This window comes from Xenopus laevis, chromosome 3S (assembly GCF_017654675.1).
Source record: "Xenopus laevis strain J_2021 chromosome 3S, Xenopus_laevis_v10.1, whole genome shotgun sequence".
Lineage (NCBI taxonomy): Eukaryota > Metazoa > Chordata > Amphibia > Anura > Pipidae > Xenopus > Xenopus laevis.
The window spans coordinates 96255206-96281887 of NC_054376.1; the positions used below are offsets into that span (position 1 = coordinate 96255206).

The 26682-nt window shown below is 34.9% G+C and overlaps 1 pseudogene; it reads right to left on the minus strand.

Annotated features, from left to right (window-relative positions):
• The window catches only part of LOC108712383, a 613424-nt pseudogene that overhangs the window by 446399 nt on the left and 140343 nt on the right, over positions 1-26682 (minus strand).

The window sequence follows — 26682 nt, forward strand, 5'->3', positions numbered from 1 at the left end:
CCCTCATAGCCAAAGGATAACTTTTGTTAAATTTAAAGCCATATTCTTCTCATCCCTTCACCTTTTCTCCATAAATTCTTTCCTCTTAGAGCCAGTACCTTTCCACAACAACAATTATCTCCTGTCATAAACCTTGATCTATTGCTGTTCATTTTGTCTTGAATTCTTTCCCTCAATTACTCTGTAAAGATCTCTCCCATCCACATGAAGGGGTGCTGTCATATTTTTATGGTGTACAGGTATGGGACCTATTATGCAGAATGCTCGGGACCTGTGATTTTCTGAATAATGGATCTTTCCGTAATTTGGGTCTTCATGCCTTAAATCTTCTAGAAATTAATTTAAACATTAAATAAACCCAATAGGCTGGTTTTGTTCCAATAAGGATTAATTATATCTTAGTTGTGATCAAGTACAAGCTACTGTTTTATTATAACAGAGAAAAAGGAAATCATTTTTAAAAATTTGGATTATTTGGATAAAATGGAGTCTATGGGAGACAGCCATTCCATAATTTGGAGCTTTCTGGATATCGGGTTTCTGGATAAGGGATCCTATACCTGTATTATATTTCACAGTTCATATTGCATTGCATACTTTATTCTACCAATAACATGTTTTCTATAATGCTGATACCTTCTCCAGCCTGCAGGTACCCCTCCTTTTTAGCACTTTCTGTATATAAGGTCCCTCATACTGCCTCTCACAGTATTTCATGTATTTGGGATGTTTACCCTCTGCTTCTCATTGTATAATGTATTTAAGATGTGGGGATATTGGCCTCAAAAATGCAAAGTGTTAAAGTATTAAAATCTGTACTACCATAGCTATGCAGAGCTACAGTACTATATGACTCACTGGATGTTTTGTCTGCTGGAAGTCAGCAGAAACTAAAATGCTCCAATACCACTTAATTTTTTTTATGAGAATCCCAGAGTGATGCACATGGTGGTGAAAGGTGGACCTCAATGGCAAAAATGCATACTTTACCACTTGACAGCCATCTTACAAGTAACAGTTGCGTATTCTGCACAACCTCCTTATTACTCTTTGCTGCCTTACATGCTCTTTGCCAGGATAAGCCCCGGGCTGTTTCTCCCCCAGCATGTGCTATTAGCTAAAAGCAAAGCTGTGGTTTCCACAGAGAAACATGAAGTGCCTATCAGACCTTTGAATCCATCAAGAATGGGTCAGGGAGAAGTGGTATCTTGTTACCTGTCCTTTGTTCTGAGTCCAGGCTAAACAGACAAGGATTTGTTCACATCAGCCCAAGTCCAAAGCAGTTGACTGAAGTTAAAGGAATGGCTTGCTTCGTGCTTGATATCTTGATTTTAATATTGTTTTATTTTTGACACCGGCGCCCGTTTTTTTTCGGGCGAATTTTCGCGGGCGCTTTGCGAATTTATTCGCTGGCGGTGAATCGCGCAAATTTGCCACTAATTCGCGCCTGGCAAATAAATTTGCCCATCACTGCTTCTTATACAACAATTCTGCCTCCAAGTTACTAACCCACTTGTTCTACAGGGCTGTCACCTTCTTTGTCTTGTGTTTCTTGTTGCACTAAATATGTGTAACTATAGAATTAAAGAGTGTTGGGCTGCCAACCGAACAAGAGGAAACCAAACCAAGCATTTTATAATTGTCCCTTCAGGTGATCCAAACCCTGAGGGGTTAAGTATGGTTTTATCAAATAGGATGTGGAAGTGCTATCCAAAGGAGATACATTTTTAGTCTTCTTTCACATCTTCTGCTCTCCTTGTTAACATTGCTAATAATTCAAGATCAAGGTAGCCAAGGGGTATGTCGCTAAATTGTAGATACTGTACCAGCATTCTCCGTGGGTATGAAATATGCAAAAAGTGAAAACGTTGTACTGTAATTCCTGTAAGCTGAATGTAAGTACAAACACACACAGAAATACTAGAAATACTATTAAGCACGATTACATTCCACCAAGCAAACATGACTACATGCAATCAATGACCAATTAGTAAGAAGCAAACTAAATCAAATGTGTTCCTTTTAGAGAGTTGCTGTTTTTGAAAATGAAAAAAAAACCTCTGGAGCATTCAATATCTTTTGTCTGCATGACCTTTAGATGTGTCATTCTTTCACAGGGGAAGGCAATGTTGATTGACATAAAGCAATAATAATAGCAATGCCAAATTATGAATAACCATTAATGAGAAAATAGGAAAAATGGAACTGCATTTTAAATTGATTCCCAGGAGGTTGCGTGTGGCTGCTATTTTGTTGCAATAAAAGGAAATTTTCAATTCAATAATGACAACTACTTCAAAATATCCTTAAAAGGGAGTTGTCAGTAGTGTTAAAAAATCCAATACTCTACAGTGGATGTTACATTTGTTTCACAGAAAGGCTAATATTTTCATACTGTTATTTATATATTTGACAATTCATCATGAGTTTCTCAACCTAACATTTTCTGGATTCAGAAAACACACCTATCATTCAAGTTGCTGTCAGATATTATTATTAACTGGCTGATTTCAGCACAAGTCACAAATCTGAATATACCAACTGACAAATATTCAGTGTATTCTGACTATAAATTGACAGTAGAGTATAAACTTAAAGTAGAGAGTAGAGTGACAAATAAACCATTTAAACTGAATTTTAAAACTTAAGTTAAAAAAAACTGTTAACAGAAATCCAAAGCAACCACTAAAGTTTGGGTGCACGCATTATTTATCAAGGGTTATTTATCCTCTGGGATTATTGATGGTCCATTCCAAAAAAAAGTGATGGTGCTTGCATTTACTGTGCAAGATGGTGCTAACAGAAAAACGACCCAAATTACAGGTAGGATATACCTTATACGGAAACTTGTTATCTATATACCTGTAGCTCTCGGCTATGTCCCATAGACTCCTTGTAATCAAAACTTTTTTTTTTAAAGGAAAATAAATATATATATATATATATCCGTACAAACTGATGTGGAGCGGTATCCCAGTCCGTGACAAAATATGGACAAAACATATATCAAAACAAAAAAGTCCAGACTCCAATTGCAAGTAAAAAAAGTCCTTTATGTGCAAAAATTGCTGCAACGTTTCGAAGCTCCCGCTTCTTTGTCAAGCATCACTTAACATCATGTCATCATTTCCTTTTTAAAGGTAACTAATTAACACACTCAACAGGTGAATCAATGGCTCACAAGGTTTAACCCTCGCTGCACTTAATATAATTAACCAGTACAAACAGTAATACATATTCAGCACTATGGACATCTTAACATATTATATCTTATATCATTAGTGAGCCAAACCTAACAGGATCAAAAAGAGTAACAATATCTCCATGTGTGTTAACATACAAAGTCCCTTTGTCCACCCCTTATTCACAAAATTTATATTCACAAAATTTATATTCACATAAAAGCATACAAGTCGTATTCCCTATTGAGTCCCCTAGGATGCAGTGTCTGTAATGTATGTATCCAAAATTTCTCCCTTCTTTGGAGTAACAAGAGTCTGTTGCCCCCCTGGCGTGGGGGGGGCAACAGACTCTATCACCAAAAATCTCAGGGCTGCTGCTGTATGCCGCGCACAATGAAAGTGAAGTGGAACTGGCAATTTCAACATCTCTTTTATATATATATGTCCAACTATATGCTGGTGCACCCGAAAATCCAAGGGTAGTCACTGCCTAGGTGCTAGTTAAATGTGTCATGCAAAACTTCAAAAAAAAAAAACCGCACTCACAGGGCTTGATTAAAGTGTAAAAAATAATTGTTTATTTCAACGTTTCGGCTCTTAACTCTAGCCGTCTTCAGGAAGTGAAAAATCCAAACGAACCACCCCCTATATGTGCTCAGTATGGCGCCATCCTTGATAAAGGTCCCCAGGTGGGACTGAAATGTTGGAAAATGCTGTGTTATAAATAAAAACACTTTGATTCATCTTCACAAGCTGATGTGCTGATCCCTGCATCCTTTGTATCATTCTAATTGATGGTGCATCTCGCCTTCAACAAAGACAGAGTCCGGACACCCAAGCATCTCTCTCTCTCTCTCTCTCTCTCTCTCTATATATAGTTTATTTTTTAAACTCCACATAAGATTTTGTAAAGCAGATCTTGTGGTGCAAAATATTGAATGCATGCTTTAACAGAATTTAAATTATTCTTGTGGCTACAAATTTATTGTAAGCATATTTGGAGAAGTATTTACAAAATGCCAGCTTCCATTTATTGAGCAAGTCAGCTTTTGTCAAAAGTTTTCAAGTCAATTGTTGGAGAGCTGAAATAAACGAACATTATGGTCAACATAAAAGGCAACTTCGTGTTCTGCTAAATGTTTATTTGAATGTTCTTGTCAATGATATGATTTATGAGTTTGATGTAAGAAGAAAAATATGAATTTCACTAGGAACAATAGGAACAGTACAATTTAATGATGTAAAAACAAAAAAAGAGAGAGAGATAAGAAAGTACCAGTATACAGCATAGATTTGTTTATTATAACCTGTAAATGGAAAGCAAACACTGTGGGTAGTCCAGGCATTATGATTATATGTAAATGTTGTTTGCAGTAATACACAGTTATGATAAATGGTTGGTAGAACATCATTTAAATGCAAAGATGAAAAAAAAAATAGAAAACTTTTTTTGCTCTTGAAACTAGGTTCACGGTTTGATGTTTGTATAATTGGCTGCTCATTATTATGCAGCCGCAGCTTTAGATTTATTTCATATTAGCTAATGTATTGTAGACTCCCTTTAAAATAAATGTGATGGCTGAGTAACAGTATAAAAAAGAAAATTATAGGAATGAACTTAAAATATTGTAATTTTAGCAAGTGGCTAAACATTTTAAAGCAACCAACTTGCATGGTTGCTGCTTTATACACATTATTTCAAGACTAAAACCCATATATATATTATATATATATATATAATAGAACAATGAGATTTGGAGTAATGTCAGTCAAGGGGTCTGTAAGAGCGGAAATGTAACATTATCATTAGACTGCTGCTTCATGTCCTATTCATGTGTTTCTATAACTAATGAACCTCTGTGTGGTGCTTAAGGCATTTATAGACATTTCACAATTCTCAAGAGGCTGAAACTATCAAATACAATTGGGTTTAAAAGACTTCACCATTCCAAAAGTTTCAGCTTTACAAATCGCCCCATTACTTGGCTGCGTAATTAGGCAGCACAACTTTATTAATGAAGGGTTTAATCATCCACAGAGGACAGAATTTACAATAAACCATGACTAATAATCCATAAATCCTCATTCTGTATGGCATAATAAACTAAACTTGTGACACATAAATGTAGCATTTGTAAATATGACAGTGTATCTGTTTGCAAGCATTGTATCTGACGCACTATTCTAAACAAGGTCAGTCCACAAATGAGATACTGGAAAAGTGGCTGCGTTCCAAGGATCCGGTCGGCTATCATTCAAGATCAATGATCATTAAGTGACAAGTTTCTACAATGAAATATGCCCCATAGCATAGGTCTACACTTAAAGGAAAATGTGTCTTTGTCATTTCATGTTGACAGTTAATATAAACAGTTATTTCTAACTCACAGACCATAAATCCTACTTTCTATTATTAGATTACAAATCTCTGCAAATATATCTGTATATTTATTCCTACTGTGTTTTTTTTTTCTTTTTAATGTGTGGCCTGCAGAAGCGACGTGACGAAAATGTTGAGAAAACTCATTGCTTCTAATACCTCCATAACTTGTACATTGTGGCAAACAAGCAATGCAGAATAAGGCTTATTTTTTTATAAGATAAAAATGGTCTGTGCAGCAGGGTTTAATGTCTTCTGTTACTTCATTGCAGAGCTCCTGCTGCTTCTTTTTCTATTATTTTTGTATTGCATCTGATCATTTGCATTCTGATCAAATGCTTTGGGCGTATGTAGAAAATGTGCAAAGCAAATATAAATGTAGGTTTTTTTTAAATACATAGGCACACCTGATTACCTGAATGAAATGGAGCCATGATAGTCTATCTGTGTGCTTGAAGAGGCTTCAACCCTTCCCTTACCTAAATCTATTATGAAGTGATGAATGTACCGATGTCTGGAAAGCAAGGAACTGCCCAGGCCAGCATCCATTAATTTCCAAAAGAACAAGGAGAGGGAGGCTTAAGGAGGGTTTGGAAAGTGTTCTTACAAGTATCATGGTTTCCTTTTTAGTCCTTGGGAGATAGATAACTAGATTACCTGTATACAATGCCCTTCCTTCCCGCTTTGTTGTGACTTTATTGTTAGCAGGAGTCCATTATGTAGGGGTATTATCTGTGCACTGGTAATCTAATATATATCTCGCAGGGGTTAAACAAGGTAGAAAATGTGCATAAACACAGCAGATAAATTCCAGAAGCTATGGAGTCCTTGGTGGGAAATGGGCCCGGGAGTACAACCAAGAGATCACCATGCAACCGGATAAAATCTGTTTTACTTTGTACCCATAATGACTTCCAAGGCTAATTCAACCTCAAAATAAGCTAAAACCTTTGAAAGTAAATCATCCATTACCAGTGACACATGTTTAACTGTACACATGCTTATTAATATATCAATGTTTTTTGTTTTAATGTGTATTAAAACAAATAAAACATTACCTTTAAAAAAACAAATATGTTCATAAACACCTGTTTTTTCAAGATTAAAACATTATGCAAAAAGTATTCTCATCACAAGCCCAATCCACTGAAGTCAGTTTATTTATTCCTAGGCTATTTTTATACCTATAAACTGGTATAATCTGAGCATTTGAGGAAGAATGGTGTACATGTGTTGGGGGATTAGAAAACTCCAGTGGGCTACCTGGGATAACTTTAAAAATATGAAATAAATAAGAATTGATATTTTCATTACCCTTCATGATGAATTCTCAATTACAAGGAAATTAAAACCGCAGTGTTACAATGGACATTTTGGGTGCTATAAAAGAAAAAAATAATAGAACAGAAATTGAAACTCTAACAAGAACTGATATATTATGACTTAGCACCAGTCATTACCACTAGTAGAAACTGCATAAAAAGAACAGCTACTGAATAATGAATGGATGTCTTTGTAATCTAATTCAGTTGGTGTCCTGCCAAAATATCAAATAATCTATTTAATCAGTCAGAAAGAGAAGAATGCTGGAATCTTTTCATGTTCACGGTGCCAAAGTCAAATGTCCTAATACTCTACAATGAACATCACTAGCACAGTTGCAGACATACAGTACGTATTGTGTAACACTGTATTGCGAAAACACAACTTTTGTTAAGATGGCACTTTTTATTTGCTGTTTTGTTTGTGCTCTCTGTGTCGGAGAAAGTCAGTTTTATGTGACACCCATATGTTAGTTAAGATACCTTGATAACTAGAGAGTTTCAAATGAATATAAAATTTTCACATTTAGTGATGGGCGAATTTATTCGCCAGGCGCGAATTCGCTGCAAATTTGCGCGATTCGCCGCCAGCAAATAAATTCGCAAAACGCCCGTGAAAATTCGCGGAAAAAAATCGCCGGCGGCAACATTTTTTTTCCGAAAAAACGGACGCCGGCGTCAAAAAACGGGCGCCGTTTCGTGAATTTTTCGCCATTTCGCGTGAATTTCGCGCGATATTCGCAAATTTTTCGGCGAAGCGATACGGCGCAAATTCGCCCATCACTATTCACATTTCTTGACATCACAAGTAAGATTTAAGGCTCCATAAACATGTAACCTCTCCACTGAAAATCCCATATTTTACAGACAAACTAATATAGAGAATTCCTGATTTTCATAAATAAATTTCAAAATAGCTGATTTTGTTTCACATTATAGTGATCATTGAAACTGGCCAGTGCATCCAATGAGAATTGAAATTGTAGCACAGAATGTTGCTATCTCACAGAAGAAATGTACTTATGAACAGAACAAAGCTTGTTGAGTTCTGTTACTGATTTAAGAAGACTATAAACAAAAATCATCCTTTTTTAGAAAATAATTTAGGCAAATGTCTTACACAGGCATAAGCTGGAGAGTGGACAACTTTTTCTTGTCTTAACTTCAATGTTTTCGAGATTGGCTGCAAACATATGGGGGCAGATTTATCAAGGGTCGAATTTCGAAGCGAAAAAAAATTCGAAAATTCAACCATCGAATAGGGTAGTCCGACATTCGAAGTCAAAGGATTTATAAGATAGTACGATCATACGATTTTACAAAAAAATCCTTTGACTTCTCAAAACGTAGCCAAATACTGTCTATAGGTTCTAGGAGGTCCCCATAGGCTAACATAGCAATTTGGCAAGTTTAAGGTGGCGAAGTGTTGAAGTGGAAGTTTTTTTTAAAAAGTACTTAAATTTTTGAATGGTTGAATTTGTGAAGTATTTTTAATTAGACTCAAAGTCGAAGTCGAATTTGGCCTATTCGATGGTCAAAGTACCCAAAAATTACCTCATAATTCAAAGTTTCTTAATTCCAAAATTCACTTTGACCTTTGATAAATCTGCCCCCTAAAATTCTTCTTCCCGCTGTTCTAAATGTCTATACTACAGCACTGTTCTATGTTTCAGGTGCTACGATTAAGATCCTTTTCCGAGTATTTTACATTTAAAAACTGGTAATTGAGTTCATTACCATATGGCATTCTGGTGTGTTTATTGCCTGGTGTGTTTCAGAGAACCCTGCCACAATTGGTTGTCCCTTTGATCCTAGTTACAGCATATATGCAGGTTTTTGCCATGTAATGCACTTGTTCTAATAATTCATGTTGGTTGACCCTGGCTCTTTTCATTTTATCTAATGCTGTGGAAAGACTAATACTGCCTTGCTAAATTATTGTATCTAGTATTCTGTATTTCTGTCTTTGTTGTTCCTGCTCAGGCTTTTTTTTTATATTATTATTTTTGTCTCTGCTTATGGTGGTGTTTAGGTTTCCTCTTCCTATAATAATAGGCCTGCCCAGAGGAGTTTGTGTCCTTTTATTGTGCGCTGGTTTCTTTTAAATATATATAATTCCGATTTCACTTCTACTTCACTTCTGTAATATCTGTTCTGTTCTTCACCCTCTTCCTGTTTACATATCAGTGGCACCATTACTTGACTCTCATTATAGTTACCTGCTTTAATGGAGGGGTTTTTCTGTAGATCGAGAGACATCCCTACGTCAGACCTCTTATACCTGAAGGTTTTTTTATTACTTTGCATAATAGCACTACATTTGTTGATGCTTAGACCTCACGCTCCAGTTTCCATATAGCTTTTATTGCAAAAATCCTTTGAAGTGTGAATGGTGATTCAATTTAAACAATACAGACCTTAAAATCAGTTTCTCAATTTAATTTGCTGCAAACAAGATGATAGCAACAAAAGTAGTCCTAAAAAATAGGGTCAGGCAAACTTCGGAGCTTTCCACAAAAACTACGTTTTTTTTTGTAGTTTACTGAGTTTTTTGCGATGAAACAACAAAATCGCCGGTTATCAGTACAGACATCCGCGCAGACACTGGGATCTTCCCCAGTGACTTATATAGGACCTCCAGAGCTTTTAGATGTTGGGTTTCGGATTCAGAGTTTTCAGACCATCAGACTTTAATAAATCTGAAAAATTCTTAGTTTTTTTTGCTCCGAAAACGACAAATTATTCGAGGTTCGGATATTCGGACCTTGATAAATAACCCCCTAAATCTATGACCAGTTATGTTAGATGATATGCAGTTGTATTACTTGGGTTGATACCGAACATCATTCTGGTAACAGTTCATACATAACCTGATTTGTTTGCTTTATATGACCATTAATGACTTTTTGTATATATGTTGTATATATACCACCAGTGTAGTGTAAATGTTGAAAGTATTGTACCTGTCTTTATTTTGCTTTTCAGTAATAAGTATCACCGACACTGACCATATTTCACAACATATAGCAATTTAGTGGTTTACAAGTTTATTTTTACCACAGACTCCCCACCTATCAGCCTCAACAGTGTACATTATTATATGTGATAAAATGTGATGATCCAACTATATTATCCTGAAGAATTTAAATGACAGCGTCAGAATGAAAAGATCTCATTTGCTGATAATGAACCTTCAAACTTATTCCTAAGCAACTCTAGGAAATTGTCTGAAAACGTGTGTTTTGTTGTGGATCAGGTCCAAATGCTACTTGCTGTGCCAAGGTTTAAATGTCATGACAAAAAAGACACCTTTGTAGTAAGTTGTGTACCAGATGTCATGTAGAGTTGCAGATTGCTGTCCTTAAGGATTTCTCTGATTTTACTTTTGATTTTCTTTTGACTATAACTTGTTGTTCCATCTATGGCATCCATTGTTCTACTGTAGCTAACAAGCTCAGGAAAGGTTTATATTATTGAAAGCAATACTTCTTTTCTTGACAACTGTTCAGAATGCAAAGATATTTGTTATTGAAAAAGTAATTCCTCCTAATATTTATCTAACATGTTTATTGTCTTAAAATTTTCAAAATATTTCAGGTCATATCAATGTATGCTTTTTATTAATATAAAAAATACAATAATTTTTGACTAACAAATGTGCTTTTATTTTGTTAAAAAATAAATAATTCAATTTCAAATATGTATTCAGTTTTTAGAACAGATAGCTATTTTTGTAGTAGAGAGCAATTTTTGGACATTATTTGTAGGCAATTGCTTTAAGAATAAAGCTCAAACAAAAGTATAGCTTTGCCATAAAGTGCAATTACCTCCTTGATAAGAATGATTTTCAGTAAAGGGGGTTTCAGCATTATCCATGAAAAGCTGTGCCTAAAAGCAGTGTGTTGAAGGTTATAGGTCTTTGCAGCTTTACAGAGTATCTATGATTTTGAACATTAGAAACAATTTTACGCCAATACTGCATAGTTTCTACAAACATTCTAAAAAGAGAAATTGGAGCTATTTCTCTTTTCTTCGTGCATATTTTACAAACTATAAGTCAGTCAAAGTAATTTTCACTTGTGTCTGTGGCTGTATTCTTTCCCTAATCATTTTATGCAGATGTTATTATAAATGTCTACTATCGAAATGGCAACAGGGACTCTTTATTTGAAATTATAACTGATATAATTCAGTCCTTAGAAACTAGGAACTGTCATAAAATTAAAAATAAATGCATCTAACCCCAAGAGTAGGAGGTTTTTAATTATCTAAATTAAAATGTGGCCATAGAAGAAAGGCTTTATGCTAGGGAAATGTTCTGTAGTGCAAATAGAAAAGCAACGAGGCAGCGTGATATACTAACATCTCTTTTATTGTTTTTAAATTCATACAAAACAGGTAAAAATTCATTTCATATAAAAACATTTTCTATCATGACAGAACTCGATAATGTTAAAACATCTTAAGGACTCAGAAGCAAGCCGTTCCATAACAAAATTTCTCCATAACCTGTTTGATCCAATACTTCAACAACAATGGGTTTATGCATGCAAATTACATACCTGTAAAATCAATAAGGTAGTATGTTATGGATAACTACTGTATCTAGGTAGTGTGCATTTAAGTTATAAGCTAAAAGCTATATATATATATATATATATATATATATATATATATATATATATAAATGGCAATAAATGGCAACAGCCACAGCAATGTGTGCATATATAAAACCAGTTTAATATTTTAAAAGTGGACCAATGTTATGAGACCACAGATGACAATAAAGCCCTTGCATGGGTATAGTAACACATCAACATATGCTACCTTGGATTACCAACAAAGCCCACACTATGACTTCCCACCACCAAGAAGCTCCGACTACAAGCCACCGTTTCATGCTCAAACATTAAAATCATTTAAAAATTTGTGTAAACAATTTGCCAAAAATAGCTTTTTACTGACTGTTTTTCAATAATATCTATTAACTCCATGGCCATTGCATTTTCTATGCTCATGGCCCCCATCTTAGTTGATGACTTTTCACAATGTATTTCATGGCTTCCATCCCTACATGAGACATTATTACTATCACATAGGAATAAAAAGCCATAAAACACCACAGTGAATTAATCTCGATCGGATGCAATACTTATTTTCTTCACATGATTTCACATCCATTTCAAAACTAACCTATAATTTCATGCTACATTACTGAGCATTTTAAACTATTTTTTAATGACAAGCTGCACTAAATAGTTACATCAAAAAATTAACAGAACTGCAGCTGTCACGGTCATACTGTATCTTTTGGAAGAGGTAGAAGACACAAAACAAACAACACAAAAAAACAACTCAATCCACTAAATGTGACAGGACACCAAAAACAGCTATCCGACACAACAACACTAACATGCATTAGAAAATGCTGTGGAACTTCATGGCAGCTGAAGAACACTGAAATCAGCCCACAGCAGGGTTTTAGTCAAACCAAAACTGTTTAATCATGGAAAAAGCAGCAATTCTAACCAAATTAGCACACAAAGCTGCATGATACGCCGGAATCAAACTGTTCCAAGGAGAAACAAAAGCCCTTTCCACAATATTGTATTCCGGGCAGACTATTCTTTCAATGCTTATTAAAGCACATGCATTCTTTGTTCATGAGTCAATGACAAACCACACTTTGGTAATAACAAACTATGCAGCACCTGAAGATTTCATGAAACTAAGCTAAAAATTCATGCTAGGCTTTTGCCTATAACTTGCACACACAAAAAAACACAAACCACTGAAATCAGATCAGACAAACAGATGGCGAAAAGGGATGGTTCGGTAAATACTAAAAATGAATTTCATGCACATACAACAAGATCTTAACTGATGTAGTGACAAATTGACTTAGGTGGTACTGATTTACCAATAGTTTATAATTTTCTAGTAAACTACCTTACAATTCTGATAAGGAAATTCCTCCCCACATATTTACCTGTGCTGGGCTTTACTTACCGCCTTTTCTTGTGTTATACACTGAGACCAAGTTGGATGGCATAAAGAAGAAAAGGAAATCATAAAATTAAAGAGAATTAGTACATTTATTTATAAATCATAAAAGTAATTGGATAATAAGAGTAACTAATGTTTTTCACTTGTTACAAAACCCTGGAATGACAACTAATAAGGCATGCACTTGCTAAACCATTTAGTCTTAAGGGTTTATATTTTAAAGTCTGAATGCCAAAAACCAAAAAAACTAGATATTTTTAACTATAAACTCCAAATTTTTAGTTGAAAAAAAACTCAACTTTTTCGGGATTTATTAAACCCTATAGCTGCAAAAAGTCAGAACCCGAAGATCTCAGACCTGCCGAGATTGTATATAAGTCAATGGGAGAGGTCTAGTGATAGGGCGAATAAATTTGGCAGGCAAGGATTCACTGCGAATTTCAATGTTTCGCTGCCGGCGAATGCCTTCGCAAAGCTGCAATGAAAATTCACCGGTGAAAAATCCTTTGCGTCCAAAAAAATTTGTCACGCATCAAACCCATTTACTTTAATGCATTTGGAAAAAATAGTATAATAATAATAATTTTTTTGCCATTTTGCTAATTTTTTTCTCCATTTCGTGAATGTTTGGCGAAGCGGAATGGGACAGTCTAGCCCATCAGTAGAGAAGTCCCCATCCTATTTGGAAGTTTCTGTGGTCTGCGCTGGAATTAGCCTGAAAATCCGACTATTTCTGACATTTTATAAAATCTGAAAAAAGTACGATTCGGTAAAGAACTCTGAAAAAAACATAAAATGTTATTTTAATAAGACTTTTTCTGTATTTCCCCAGAAACAATGAATTTGTGCTTTTAAAATAGTAAATAAGGTCAAATCATGGATTTTAATTTGGTCGGACTTTTTTCATTTAAATACTCAGAAAAATCAGCATTTTGATAAATAACCCCTCCCCCCATAAAAGTCAATATGATCCTTACAAATAATCATTTCAGACTACATTTATTAATACCATATCTTGGGTCACACCTCTCACCAGATATATTTAAAAATAAATAATATAATACCTCTGTGACAAGAGTCACTGCCCCTATTTTCCCCCTTCAGTGATGCCAGGGACAAGTGTAAAATGAGTCTGGAGATCGTGTATAGACAGTACACAAGTACACCACCAGCACAAAGTAAGCTTGCAGCAGACAAAAGTAATGCAGGATATACATTTCTAGTTGTGCTGCAGTACTGAAAATACTGAGTCCAAAGCAAGGCCATATGTTTCACTGAAGGGAGAAGTAGTGGAAGTGAAAACAGGAGGTTCCAAATCCTTTTCTTGACCAGGGCAGCACATGGATACCTTTTATATATCTGAAGCTGAAAATTATTGTCTAAAAAGTAATAACACTGTTATGTTTTTTAGAATTTGTATCAGTATTAGGAATCCATGTGTTCAATAAAGCTATCCAAGGGCCTTGTCTGAAGTGGATATGAGTAATAGAAACAATCATACCAAAGACTCCAGAAACATACTTCAGGGCAAAACAACCATATGTGGACCATTGCGCCCTCTCCTCCACAATATCAGACAGATTGGGATGAAAATATTTTATGCATATGTCCAGGACCAGGTACCATCTGGTTAAGCAACATGATGCGTTTTATGTTTTTAACAGCAAGAGGAAAAGTAGTTTAAAACATCTTTACACTGTTCATTACAAGGACCACCATTTTGCACTATTTAATTTGTATAGAATAAGTAATAAAGCAAGTTAAAATGCAATATTTTATAGATACTGTCAGCTGTCTACATGGCAAACGTTTTGTTGAACTGATAGAGATCACTTAGGATATGGTACCATTAGTTCAGTAATAGTTACCTTTTCAAACTTAAAGGGACATATTTACTATGCTGTGTAAAAACAGAGAGATAATACACCACATGTCACCAGGCCATGTAAAAAATGATGTGTACAGCATGTAAAAAATAGTGTACAATTTTTACACATTTTTTCTTCCGCTAGAAGCATTGTAAAGTAACTGTCAAATCTGGCATTCGCATGGCATAAAATTACACACACTTTGATAAACTCGCCATTTATTTTACACAGCTTTTTACACCGTTCTTTTGGCCAATTTTGTTTTACACAGCATAATAAATATGCCACCAAATGTGCAAATGTGAGATAAATGTGTTATACTTGCAACAAAAGAGTTGAGACTAACATGACAATGAAATGGGGGGGGGGGAATTCCCATGGACCTGTAGGTCTGTATTCAGAATAACATATTCTGTTTGGGTTTGAGCCCATTCTCTACATGCCATAATATTTTAATAGATGGAGTCTTGGTATGTTTTGGCCAAACGTCATAAGCAATACATTTTTTTCTATTTTTTGTTGGTATATCTGCAGATTTCTTTTATTTCCAAATTTTATATATATCTAGTATATAAAGTAGATCCAAAAAAAGTATTAAGGGCAATGTATAGTTAGTGTTATGACCTATGTTTCTGGAACAGCAAAGGTCAGTGTATATAGTGTTAATGGATGAAGACACATTTGAACCAAAATCCTAATCTATTCTTTAAATTCTAGCAAGAGTGAACTGACAAAATGATGTACAGAGAATAGAAGTAGCAGTTAAAGGCAATAATTTAACCCGGCTTATCTAAAAGTGTGATACAGACACTAATAGAAACCAATATATAACGAAAAAGACTGATCTAGATTGACTGAAAGCCTGATAGAGCCTTTGTGACAGTTTGAAATAGAATGAGTGACAGTCTGTGACATATTGACCAACAACCTTTTACAGATGGAAGCATACTGTATGAAGATAAACTAAGATTGGGCACAAAGTGACTGATACAGATATTATACAAATGAAGTGGTGAACTAATATGGATAAATAAAACCACTACAACTAAGACTAATACTGATGAATTGAAATAGAGGACTAGTCACAAGGACATAGGATTTGACAAGTCTATTACAAAATTAATACTTTTAGTTACTGATGTCAGATGTCAGTCTGTCAGTCAGAATAAAAAGCTTGAACTATATATGTGGGCTTTTTTCTTCTAGGAAAATTTGCCAAAACACCAAATACACAGCCATATTGGTTTTTCCAACCTTCCCAACTGATATCTGACCAAGCCCAAATCAGATATCGGGAATGCTGTGGTTTTGCATCACAATACAGTTGACTAAGCTGTTAACATAATCAGGAGCTGGCAGTGTCTTGGCCGATGCATAAAATGCCTCTATGTTTGCTCCATAGATAAAGACCTAGCTGAGCAAGCAGCAGGTTGTGTGATGGCACAGGGAGCCCAGAAATAGGTATAAATAAGAACAGTACTAGTAAATCATTCCTAAGATGGATACATTTTGAAATTGAAGATAAAAAAAACAATAAGTATAAAGTAATTAATCTGCTCTTTTGTGAATGAAGTTTTACTATTTTGCTAAATGTCTAGACAATAGACCTCCCTGAAGCAAAAGTTACCTTTTGGTTGTTGAAAAAAAAACCCAGTAGAACCCTGCAAAGATTTGGAACAGTACAGAAAACACCGGATCAGCAGTTTTTTGGTATGACTGTGGATTGTTACTACTTACCTGTAATTGTTTATGCATGTGTGTAATTAAAGATAATGGTAGCAACTGATTCCCTCTTATACTGAAGGCAGATGATGCACTTTGTCACCTGCAGAAAATTGCCTCTTCAACAGGCAAGTCTTAAATTAGCCTCTAAGTATTTTTATACAGTACAAAACTATTTGACTCCTAGCAGGTTGCTTTAACAGGGAACCTTAGTGGCCTCAATGGACCAGAAAAAAAAGATATTTCCCCACAGAACAATATATAAAGTAGGTGAGATATCTGATTGGATAGAGGAAATAAGATTAAGAATCTGGTTGTGACTAGGACTATTGATGTTTTGGCCTCAGGGGCCAGGTCCCAGGATTTTCTTGCAGTATACAGCCAATTTGCCTCTGTTTAATATTATCACTAGGGGTGAGCAAAATAATGTTCGCTGTTGTGTAGTTTAAAAAATTTCTAGTGCTTTGACGCCAATTGACTTCAATACTTTGACTCTTTTGTTGTTTTGCAATTTTTTGGCAAAGCCGAATGTGCTAACAGTTTGTTGCAGTGGTAATACTGTATATTTTGCTATTGCCCATCACTAATTATTACTTTACAATCAACAAATAGCAACAAATAGCAGTGTGGATGGTGGACAGTAGGTCAGCATCAGCAGGGTGGTTGCTATTTTTTCAAACATATGTTTGTGGTGGATAGTAGCATGACATATTTGGAAAAACACAAACCACCCCACTGTCCCTTTGTTTTTCTCCTTCTGATTCAAGCAGAGGTCTGACTGCAGTCAGTATTCAAAATTTCAGAATATCAGAAGAGATAGGAAAGAACCCCCACTTAAATGATCAAGTGGGGATCAAGTGGGGGTTCTTTCCTATCTCTTCTGATATTGTGAAAGCATGACATATTTGTCACATACCTGCTAATCTATTAGCAGCACATTGTTTAGAAAGCTATAAAACACTAAAGCTGTATACTAAGCCTGGATAAACGTGTAAATATTAACATGAAACATATAGGCATAGGAAAGCTTATTTGAAAAAAAAATTGAAGGACTGATGCAGCTATAAACCCAAATCATCATGGGAAAAATATGCTGATGATCATGATACGAAATAATGGAATGGTACAAAAGCCTTACTGTATTCAAGTAAATCCAGAAGAAAGATTTAAAATATTCACCTCATGTAGACATTTTTCAACAAGACTTTCCACGGCATTATTTTCAGCACAAGCTCTACTTTTTCATTTTCTGCAGACTCTGTATGTGTTATCTCTTTCTTTGCATTAAAAGTCAGCTTTGCAATACCCTCAAAGCATTTCTTAAGGTGTGGTTGAACTCTCAGTGGGTCTTTTGTTTCAGACAGAATTGTCATTAGACAGGAAAAAAAAAATCTGAATTTAGAAATAAGAAAAATCAGCCTAAGAGATATCAGAACATATTTTTAGATAAACATGTACAGCTGACAGAGAAAATGGACTGTTTACCTTGGAAAGAATAGTCTTTTCTTCTCCAAATAATCATTCAGGCCTTTCTGAATGTCATCCAAAAGCAATTCTGCCTTCTTCAACCTATCCAGCATCTGGGGCTGCGAGATAACCCTTATGCCATTGGCCTCTTTTACAGACTCCTTCATTATTAGCCTCCTGGTGGGTGAGATAGAATACAGAGAATGTAATAACCATACTTCACACAACAGGCTTTCTCTCTCTCTCAAATTGAAAATCCCCTTATTACAAAACAAGGAGTGATCTTTTTCTCTACCTTTAACTAGGACTGCCACATTCATAGCTTTTTACAAAAACACGGCTGCCTTTTAAGCTTCAGATAAATAGAAATTGCTAGGTGGTAATTCTACTCAGCCTGAACACATTATTCTCTAAGACATTTTGGTGAGGGGGTTTTCATTTTTAACTGGATTGGACAAGGAAAATCCTTTGTCTACCTAATTATGACTGGGCTTTGTTCTGTGCTATTAACCCACATTGCTAAATTGATTCACTTCTTTTATTTGCCATAGCCAGATCAATAGATCAAAATGCTTTATGTTTTTTGCTTTCCAGAAAATCAGTGGACTTGTGGCTACTAATGATGGCAAAGTAAAAATAACAAATGCAGACACAATAAATAGAGGTTAACTGAACAGTACATATAATGCAGGGCAGGTGGTGAATTAATAAGAAAATGTTTCCTACACAGTACACATGTATAAGAGCGGTTATCCAAAATATCATTATACAGAAAGCTCCAATTATGGAAAGACCATCACCCATAGCTTCCATTTGAATCAAATAATCCAAATTTTAGAAAACAATTACCTTTTTTTCTATATTATTAAAACAGTACCTTGTACTTAATCCCAACCAAGAAACAGTTTATCCATATTAGAGGCAAAACAATCTCATTGGGTTTATTTAATGTTTAAATATTTTAGGAGACAAAGTATGGTGATTCAAATTGCGGAAAGACAGCTTTATCCGTAGAAGAACGTTCGATTCGAATGAAAAATCCTTCGAACGTTCGAATCGAACGATTTTAGCGGGTGTTCGAAGTTCGCAAACTGTTCTCGAACGTTCGCATTTTTTGCCGGTGTTCGCGAACGGCGTTCGCGAACACCAAATCGGCAGTTCGCTACATCCCTATTTAAAGCCAGATTGCACTGTACACAGATTGATCACTAAAATATCAATTTACCAGACAAATTTACACCTATATTACATGAAGATTAAATAAATAGGGATGGGCGAATTTGACCCGTTTAGTTTCACCCAAAATTTGCCGCCGGAGAAATTTCGCCTATGCCCATTAAAGACTATGGGCGTCAAAAAACATTTTGTTACGCAGCGAAATTTTTTGGACGCGTGTCTTTTTATTTTGACGCACGACACCATACAAGTCTATGGGCATCATTTTTTCGGCGGAACAAGGCGAAAAAATTCACCGATCCTTATAAATAAATATTACAACAATGGCATCCAATCACTGTGATCCTGTTAGCATTAACTGTAGCACCACCCACTGCCCACTCATGGCATCAGGTGATGGTGCCGTGTATGTTTTGAGTATAATTTTAATGGGGTAATTTCCATAGGAACTCTAATTAAATTAGCCCTAATACTGCTTTTTCTGTTAGCAACAGTGATGGTAGAATTTTTTTATTATAGGTGTTTATGGGTGTATTTTTGACTGATGGCAATGCAAGGTGTTTTTGCTGTTTTTGTCAGTCATGTTCTTTTTTTACAAATAAATCGCCATAAAATATACATCACTACAGTTTTGTTATGTTTCTACAGCCCATATTGTTAAAATAAGTTGCAAAATATTGCTGATTAAAGTATGTACACTTTGAAATTAAATGTATCCATACTAGTTTTATATAAGTGAAGGCACAGACACTTCATAATCAAATATTCTTTACATGCGCTAACAGTTATACTTTGATATTACAGACTATTTCCTAGTTCATATTATTGTCTTGCTGTTAGACAAGTCAGAAAGTTCTAAACAATGAACTTACTGCACAGTTCTAACCCCGAGGTGCATGTTGTGTTCTTTCAAAACTTTTAAAAAATGCAATACGGCTGCAAAAAAAAGCAACTATTTGCTATCCATGAATTGAACGCTCCACTTGAAAAAGTTGAAATGTGTCAATTCTAGTTTAGACCAATATAAACTACAGCTTAAATTTTGAGCCATCAAAGGTTTCCAACTAAAAGAAAGCCTTCTAACAGAAAATTAATGACTTTGTCTTTTTTAAGAGTCAGTAGATACAGAATACATAAAATGCATAAAATACATAAAATACAAAATACATAAAATAGAATAAAGGGATTAACAAAAAAGAACACTGGTGTTTGCATCAATCTGTGTATATGTGTGTACATGTCCCTGATATTTACATGTGTGTATATTTAAGTAATTAATCAAAGGGGCTCTTCCAAAGATGTTTGAGAACTTTCCATAATCTTTGCTGTTGTGTGTTCTAAGACAGAACAAGCAATATATATCTTTTCATCTTTACTTAGCAAAATTAATATCATCTGAACAAAAGATGAAACAGGGCAACATGGATGCTCCAAATTTTCTTTTACTTTAATTATTTTTTTATGCATGAGGGACTATCACTGTTTTTTCTTTTACATTCTGCCAATTTATTACAGCCACTGCACATTACTACAGTCACTAATTCACTCTGATAAAAAAAAGTGCATGCAATAGAATAAACCAAAGTAATTAACAGTTTATCCATTAACAAAAAATCCATACAATGTTTATATGACAGCATGCTATTTACCACTGTGCAGCTCCTATTCATTGATATTAGCTGTATTTTCCAGAGTGGTAAATCTTGATTTACCTGTAATCTTTATTTCTGGTAGACACACATCAGCTTTAATCCTATAATTAAAAAAATATCCTGTTTCAACTTACCAGTTTGCATCAGCAATTTCATTTTTTCCCCTTTCACTGGTATTTGGTTGCGTATATCCTCCTATCCAAACATGGGTTCCAGGTATAACCAGGCCATTTGAACCTTGAGCCAAGAATCCAAAACTTTCTGCAAGAGCCACTGCATAAAAAGATAAAGTAGATGAAACCAATACCATTCTCAGAGCTGCTGATGGGAATTGAGGCAGATTTCTAAAACTAATCCATGATAGATTTTTACAACAAAATTGTTTTTTTTTTATGGTTTGTTCTATGCCATTTTATATTCTTGCAGAAATGCCTTCTCAACTCCTGTTTTCTGTTCTACTTGGTAAAGCACAGTAAAGAATGAGCCAGCGCAGCTGCCTCTTTGTGTGTCTCACTTGGATGATTCACTCTCTTACCGTGTGTCTATTGCATTTAGGCTCACATAATAAAAACTAGAGTGAAATCAATTTAACATGAAGAATGCAATTCTGCTTTTCCCCTTCTTAATATTCTGCTGAATGTTGAGGGCAAAGTCAAGTTTGAAAAGTTTTGTATAATGAAAAGCACTGAAGCATAAATCTTATTGGGCGATGAAATCTGAGATGCTGGATGATGAGGAAATCTAAAAGCTAATTAAATCCAACAAGAGTTTCACCAAAGCAACGTACCAGCTTAGACTCCCATGCTAATATTTCTTTCTCAAATGTTGCAATAAATGGAGAGCCTTTCATGTAGTTTTCACAATGTGATCTTCCAGCAAAACCTTAAAGAGGGAGGAGAAAAGGGAGCAATGTGAAAAGAGGAGGCTTAGTTACCTGGATTACAGAGCTAAATGAAATCACAAGCCAAGATAAAACGAATGGATAAGTCAGGGCGTCTGAAGAGCTGATTTGAAGCCAACCAGCAAAATGGATTGAGCCTTATTACCTCTAGTCACTGAGAAATTCCCTTGACACACAAATGTAATTTGAAGAGGTCAGAAAAAAATTCCTGCACAGTATTATTATTATGTTCCTAGAATTGTATGCTTGCAAGATGCCAGCAATAATAATTTCAGATAGGACTTAAAGTTCACAGACAGATGGACACAAATCCAGTGTGCCAAGAGGGAAAGAAGCCAAAATGCATTGCTTTTTGTCTGTTTTGTGACATAAGAGCACTTGGGGGCAAATTCAGTAAAGGGCGAAGTGGCCGTCACTAGTGAAAATTTGTCAGAAATACGATCTGCAGGGACATCGCCAATTTACTAACAGGGGTAGAGGACTATTCAAATTGACCTAAACATAAGTTTGTTAGTGAAGTTACACTAGGCAGTAATGAACTTTAGCAAAAGTTTGCTATGAAATGCTTGCACTGACAATGTTTAACTGGTGAAACTTTGCCAGTGTTCATCTGACGAGACGTAACTTCGCATTAGTGTATGTGATAGGAATTAAAGTCTGAAGTGGTGCGAAGTGTGATAGAGCCTTCCGAGATGAAAATTCACCCTTAAGTGAATTTCCCCCATGATGTTTTAAATGAAAGATCGCAAGATCATCATAATCAATATGAAAAATATGCCTATATATATATATAATTATGTATATACTATATGATCTAATTTTATAAGTAGGAAGTGCTTTAAAGTTTATTAAAGATTAAAAAATAGCCACATACTAATAGAGCTGCTTATTTGGCAAAATTGGAAAATAATCCTTGCCTGTTTTGGCCACCAACACGTTGGGCCATATTGGAGAGATCCAATCATCTGGCCCCTGGGCTAATACTTGGATCATAAAGGGGGCCTATGTCAATTGGTTAAACGATATATAGATGATTTTTGCCCATCTATTCATTGGACAAGTCAATCAACCATACATGGGCTAATAGGCTGCAAACTCAGTATGGAGGGTCTCAGTTGGAAGCTTTTATTGGCCTATGCATGTACATCTTAAATGTAAGCAGAGGCAAGCAAAAATAAAACACTGGTTTGTAAAATTGTCTGTGTTTGCATGGGATGATCACACATTTATTCACAGAAATTTGTTATGAGGGATCCAATTAGCCAAATGGACAAAAAAATTTGAAAGACTTAAAATAATTGTAAAACACAGACTTTAATAGACTGCAAATATAAATGGAAAAAGAAAAAACAAAAAATGTGCCGGGATGTCATCTACAGCCATGAATACATGGATATGTATGTCCTTGTAAGGTGAAAAAAAAATAAAACAACTGTTCTCCCAGTCTGTTTTCATCTTATTCAGGGCTTTCTCCAGGCCATATTCTTTACTGGCTTGTGAACTGATTTGATTCAATTTATCAAGGTATTTTTCAAGGCCAAGCTGTAAAACCTCTAGAAGCAAAGTGCTTTCATGAGGAGTAATTTTGATACCAACCTAAGGAATATAGGCCCAGAAAGCTTAAAGGAGAGTTCCACACAAACAATGCACAATTAACTTTAATTTCATGAAATTTTCAGTGGTTTTAAAGTTATTTGTAAACATAATTGCAGTTGAAAACAATATTTGTTTTTCCTTTCACTGTTCTGTTAAGGTGGCTTCTGCTACTTTGATTCAAGGGTCAGACCAGCAGTGTAGAAAACAGAAAAGGACAGATTTAATATTAATTTCAATAGCATTTAAATGTAACTAACTTTAAAATAATTGAGAGCCCAGGATTGTTGTGAAAGGATCACAGCTTTAGTTACACAATTAGGAAGAAAATGAATTGTAAAATCAAACAATGTAACACATAAGTTGTAATGATTCTCCGAAAAAACACTGCAATGCTTGTTAACAAACCCAACAGGATTTAATGGTGAACTGTCCTGCTAGCCACCATCATGCTCAGAGTGGAAACAAAGGAACCCTAAATCTGACCCATTATGCTAGGAGGTACTAACAAAACCCTAGCAAGTAGGGCAATACCAGCTTCAGCAAACTCAGCAAACTCTAACCATGACATTAACCTCAATCCAAAAAAGAACTCCCTCCTCTGGGGAAACTAACTGGGTAGTAGGGTGCGATGCTGTTCCCCAAGTTGCTGGATCAAAAAGAGCTTTTTCTCCCTTTTAATTACTTTTTCTCACATACTATTAACCATGCCCCTTACTCTTAGTTCACCTCACACTTAACCCCAACCTCTAAGCCTTTCTAACCAGGTCAAAGCTCCCCTGCACAAACACTTTATTGTTATTATGCCATCATCCCTTTCAGCAGTTCATAAGAATTTGGCAGGATAGCTCTAGAACGATGGAGGCCATCTTATTGAAGTTCATTAACAAAGAAAAAGAGTACAAATATTACTAACATTCACTAAAAGAGCAGTATATAAAATAACTACAAACATAAATCTCAATAACTTAAATAACAATTGATTAACCCTCACATATTTTAGATATATTTGAATTTTAACCTCAAACATTTAGTACTAAAACAAGTTTATAACAGGAAAGAAAACTGGACATTTTCATGCATCCACTTAATTATAATTGCTGAGGATAATACATTTGTGTGGGCTTATGGTTAATGAGGTTATCTACAGTAGATATGGCACAGCCATTGCATATAATTTTTAGGTGTTCACACTGGTCCTGATTATTTCTTATATTCCTGCCCCCCCCAACATTCAGGGTCATGTGAGCACAAGAAAATCCTCTTCATAACATATGTACAATATCACCAGGACAGACAGCTAGTTAATATGATTTTACTTGTAAGCATTATATCACATATTTTATCTAATCCTCTTTAGCATTACATCCCATAATTTATCGACTCCTCTATATAAAGACTGTATGCCTTAAAGTTTAAATAATTTGTATTATATTGATATTAAAACTAAGGGCATATATAGGAATATATAGTAACAAAGGTGTAGTTTGCAAGTGGAATTTTTGAAATTAAAATGTCTCTTCGATTATCCTCTCTTTGCCACTATATTGTAATTCAACACAAGGAGAAAGGGGGCTTTTTGGAAGCCATTTTTTTCAAGTTTTGTAGTGATGCACTTAAGCTTGCCATACCTCGTCAATGTGTTTAATGATCAATGTGTTTATGGTTTAGTAACTATACTTACTAGAACCATTAACAACTACAATGGCTATAATGCACTGTTCATATTAACACTGTTGGAGTAAATGTAACATAGGCAAAATAGCACAATGATAAAACCAGCAGCCTTTGCAATAACGTCTACTCCATCTGCACTAATATATTTTAGACAGCAGAGAGAAAAGTGGAATCAGAATATCCAGGACAAGGCTAATGGGGTCAACATCCATTTCAAATGTCAACTTGATTACATCGTTTATAATACGAGGTTTGCTTTTTAAAATGTAATTCCATGTTACAGTATATTGATATCTTTAGTGTGGTATTTTATTCCTGTGTGTGAAGAGAACCAGTTGGTGACAACAGAAGGGAACGTTCCAAAGAAGGAGATATAAATATTAATTTTCCTCAGAGACTATGCTTCCTAGACCATGATGCATAAGCAATATTTTAGGTACAAATGTGACTGCTTTGATGAATATTGCTTGATCTCACTTTAATATGCTGCCCTTTATTTTATATTCACGCAAAATCTGCAGAGGTATTCATTTTACCAGGCAATTTTCAGATTTAAATTTTAAATTAAAACGAGGAAGCCATCTATCGCAAGTTCAACACTTCAGAAGTGTCAAGTAAAAAGGGAAGGAATCAAGGGCTATTAAGAATCACATCTACGGACATTTTATTTTTATATGTGCATATATATGTTAAAAATTATAAGAGAGACTTTCTTTATCTTTTTTGGCCATAAGATAGTGCTCACATCATAGAAAAATCTTAATTCAAAATCTAATCAAATCTATTTCTAGCTGCTAATCCATCCCTTTGAGACATAAGCCATTATTCATCTAACTTAAAACCTAGCTTTCCTCTTAAGTCCTTTAACCTTATTCACAATCCCTGCATCCCCACTGATCATTAAAAATGATATTGATCTGCAAATAGAACAGTCATCCTGATAAACAAGCAATATGGCAGCACATAGTCAAGAAGTAGTCAACCAAATATATGTCTGTTCGCGCCAATAAACTGTTAAATTCAAATTTGAACTTCATAAAAAATAAACTGTAAAAAAAATTTAAACTGTTCCACAACTTTCAGTTAGTAAACTCACCCAGCATTTTCTGAAATGAAGCGCTTGTCATATTTTCATAAATAATGTAGGTAAGATATTAAGGTTCCAAAGTAAATAAAATGGAAAGTGTAATATGATCTAATATAGAAGGCCACAAGCTGTGTTCTTAATAGGTGTTGTTCATTTTACTAAGTGTGAAGTTTGGTGAAATTGAGTGGGATCCATGCAATAGAAGGATGACTAACACCGCACATTTTTATATACACAGCATATGGTATGGCAAAAAATAATTCTAAATGCCAGTTTAACTCATTTGAAGTTATTTACAAGGCAGACAAGAGGGACACCTGCATGTTCTGTAAAAGTTATGGAACAGTATGCCTGAGTTAAGGCTTAGGGGTTATAACATGCAAACTAAGTACAATAATATGTATAAAACAATTGTATAGCGTAATAACCGTAAATGCAATCATTATATATGATGCAATTAGTGATTGATGCTCTGTTTTGTTTAACCTTATGAATAGATAACGTTGTAGATTAAAGTGTAGATTATTTGATAATGTTAAGTACACTTTTCGGAATGAGAAAAGCCATCAAAAAAAGTCACCACTTTAATATGCACAAGTCACAAATGTGACCCTGCTCTTACACTTGAGTAAACTGTACTTATTTGGGC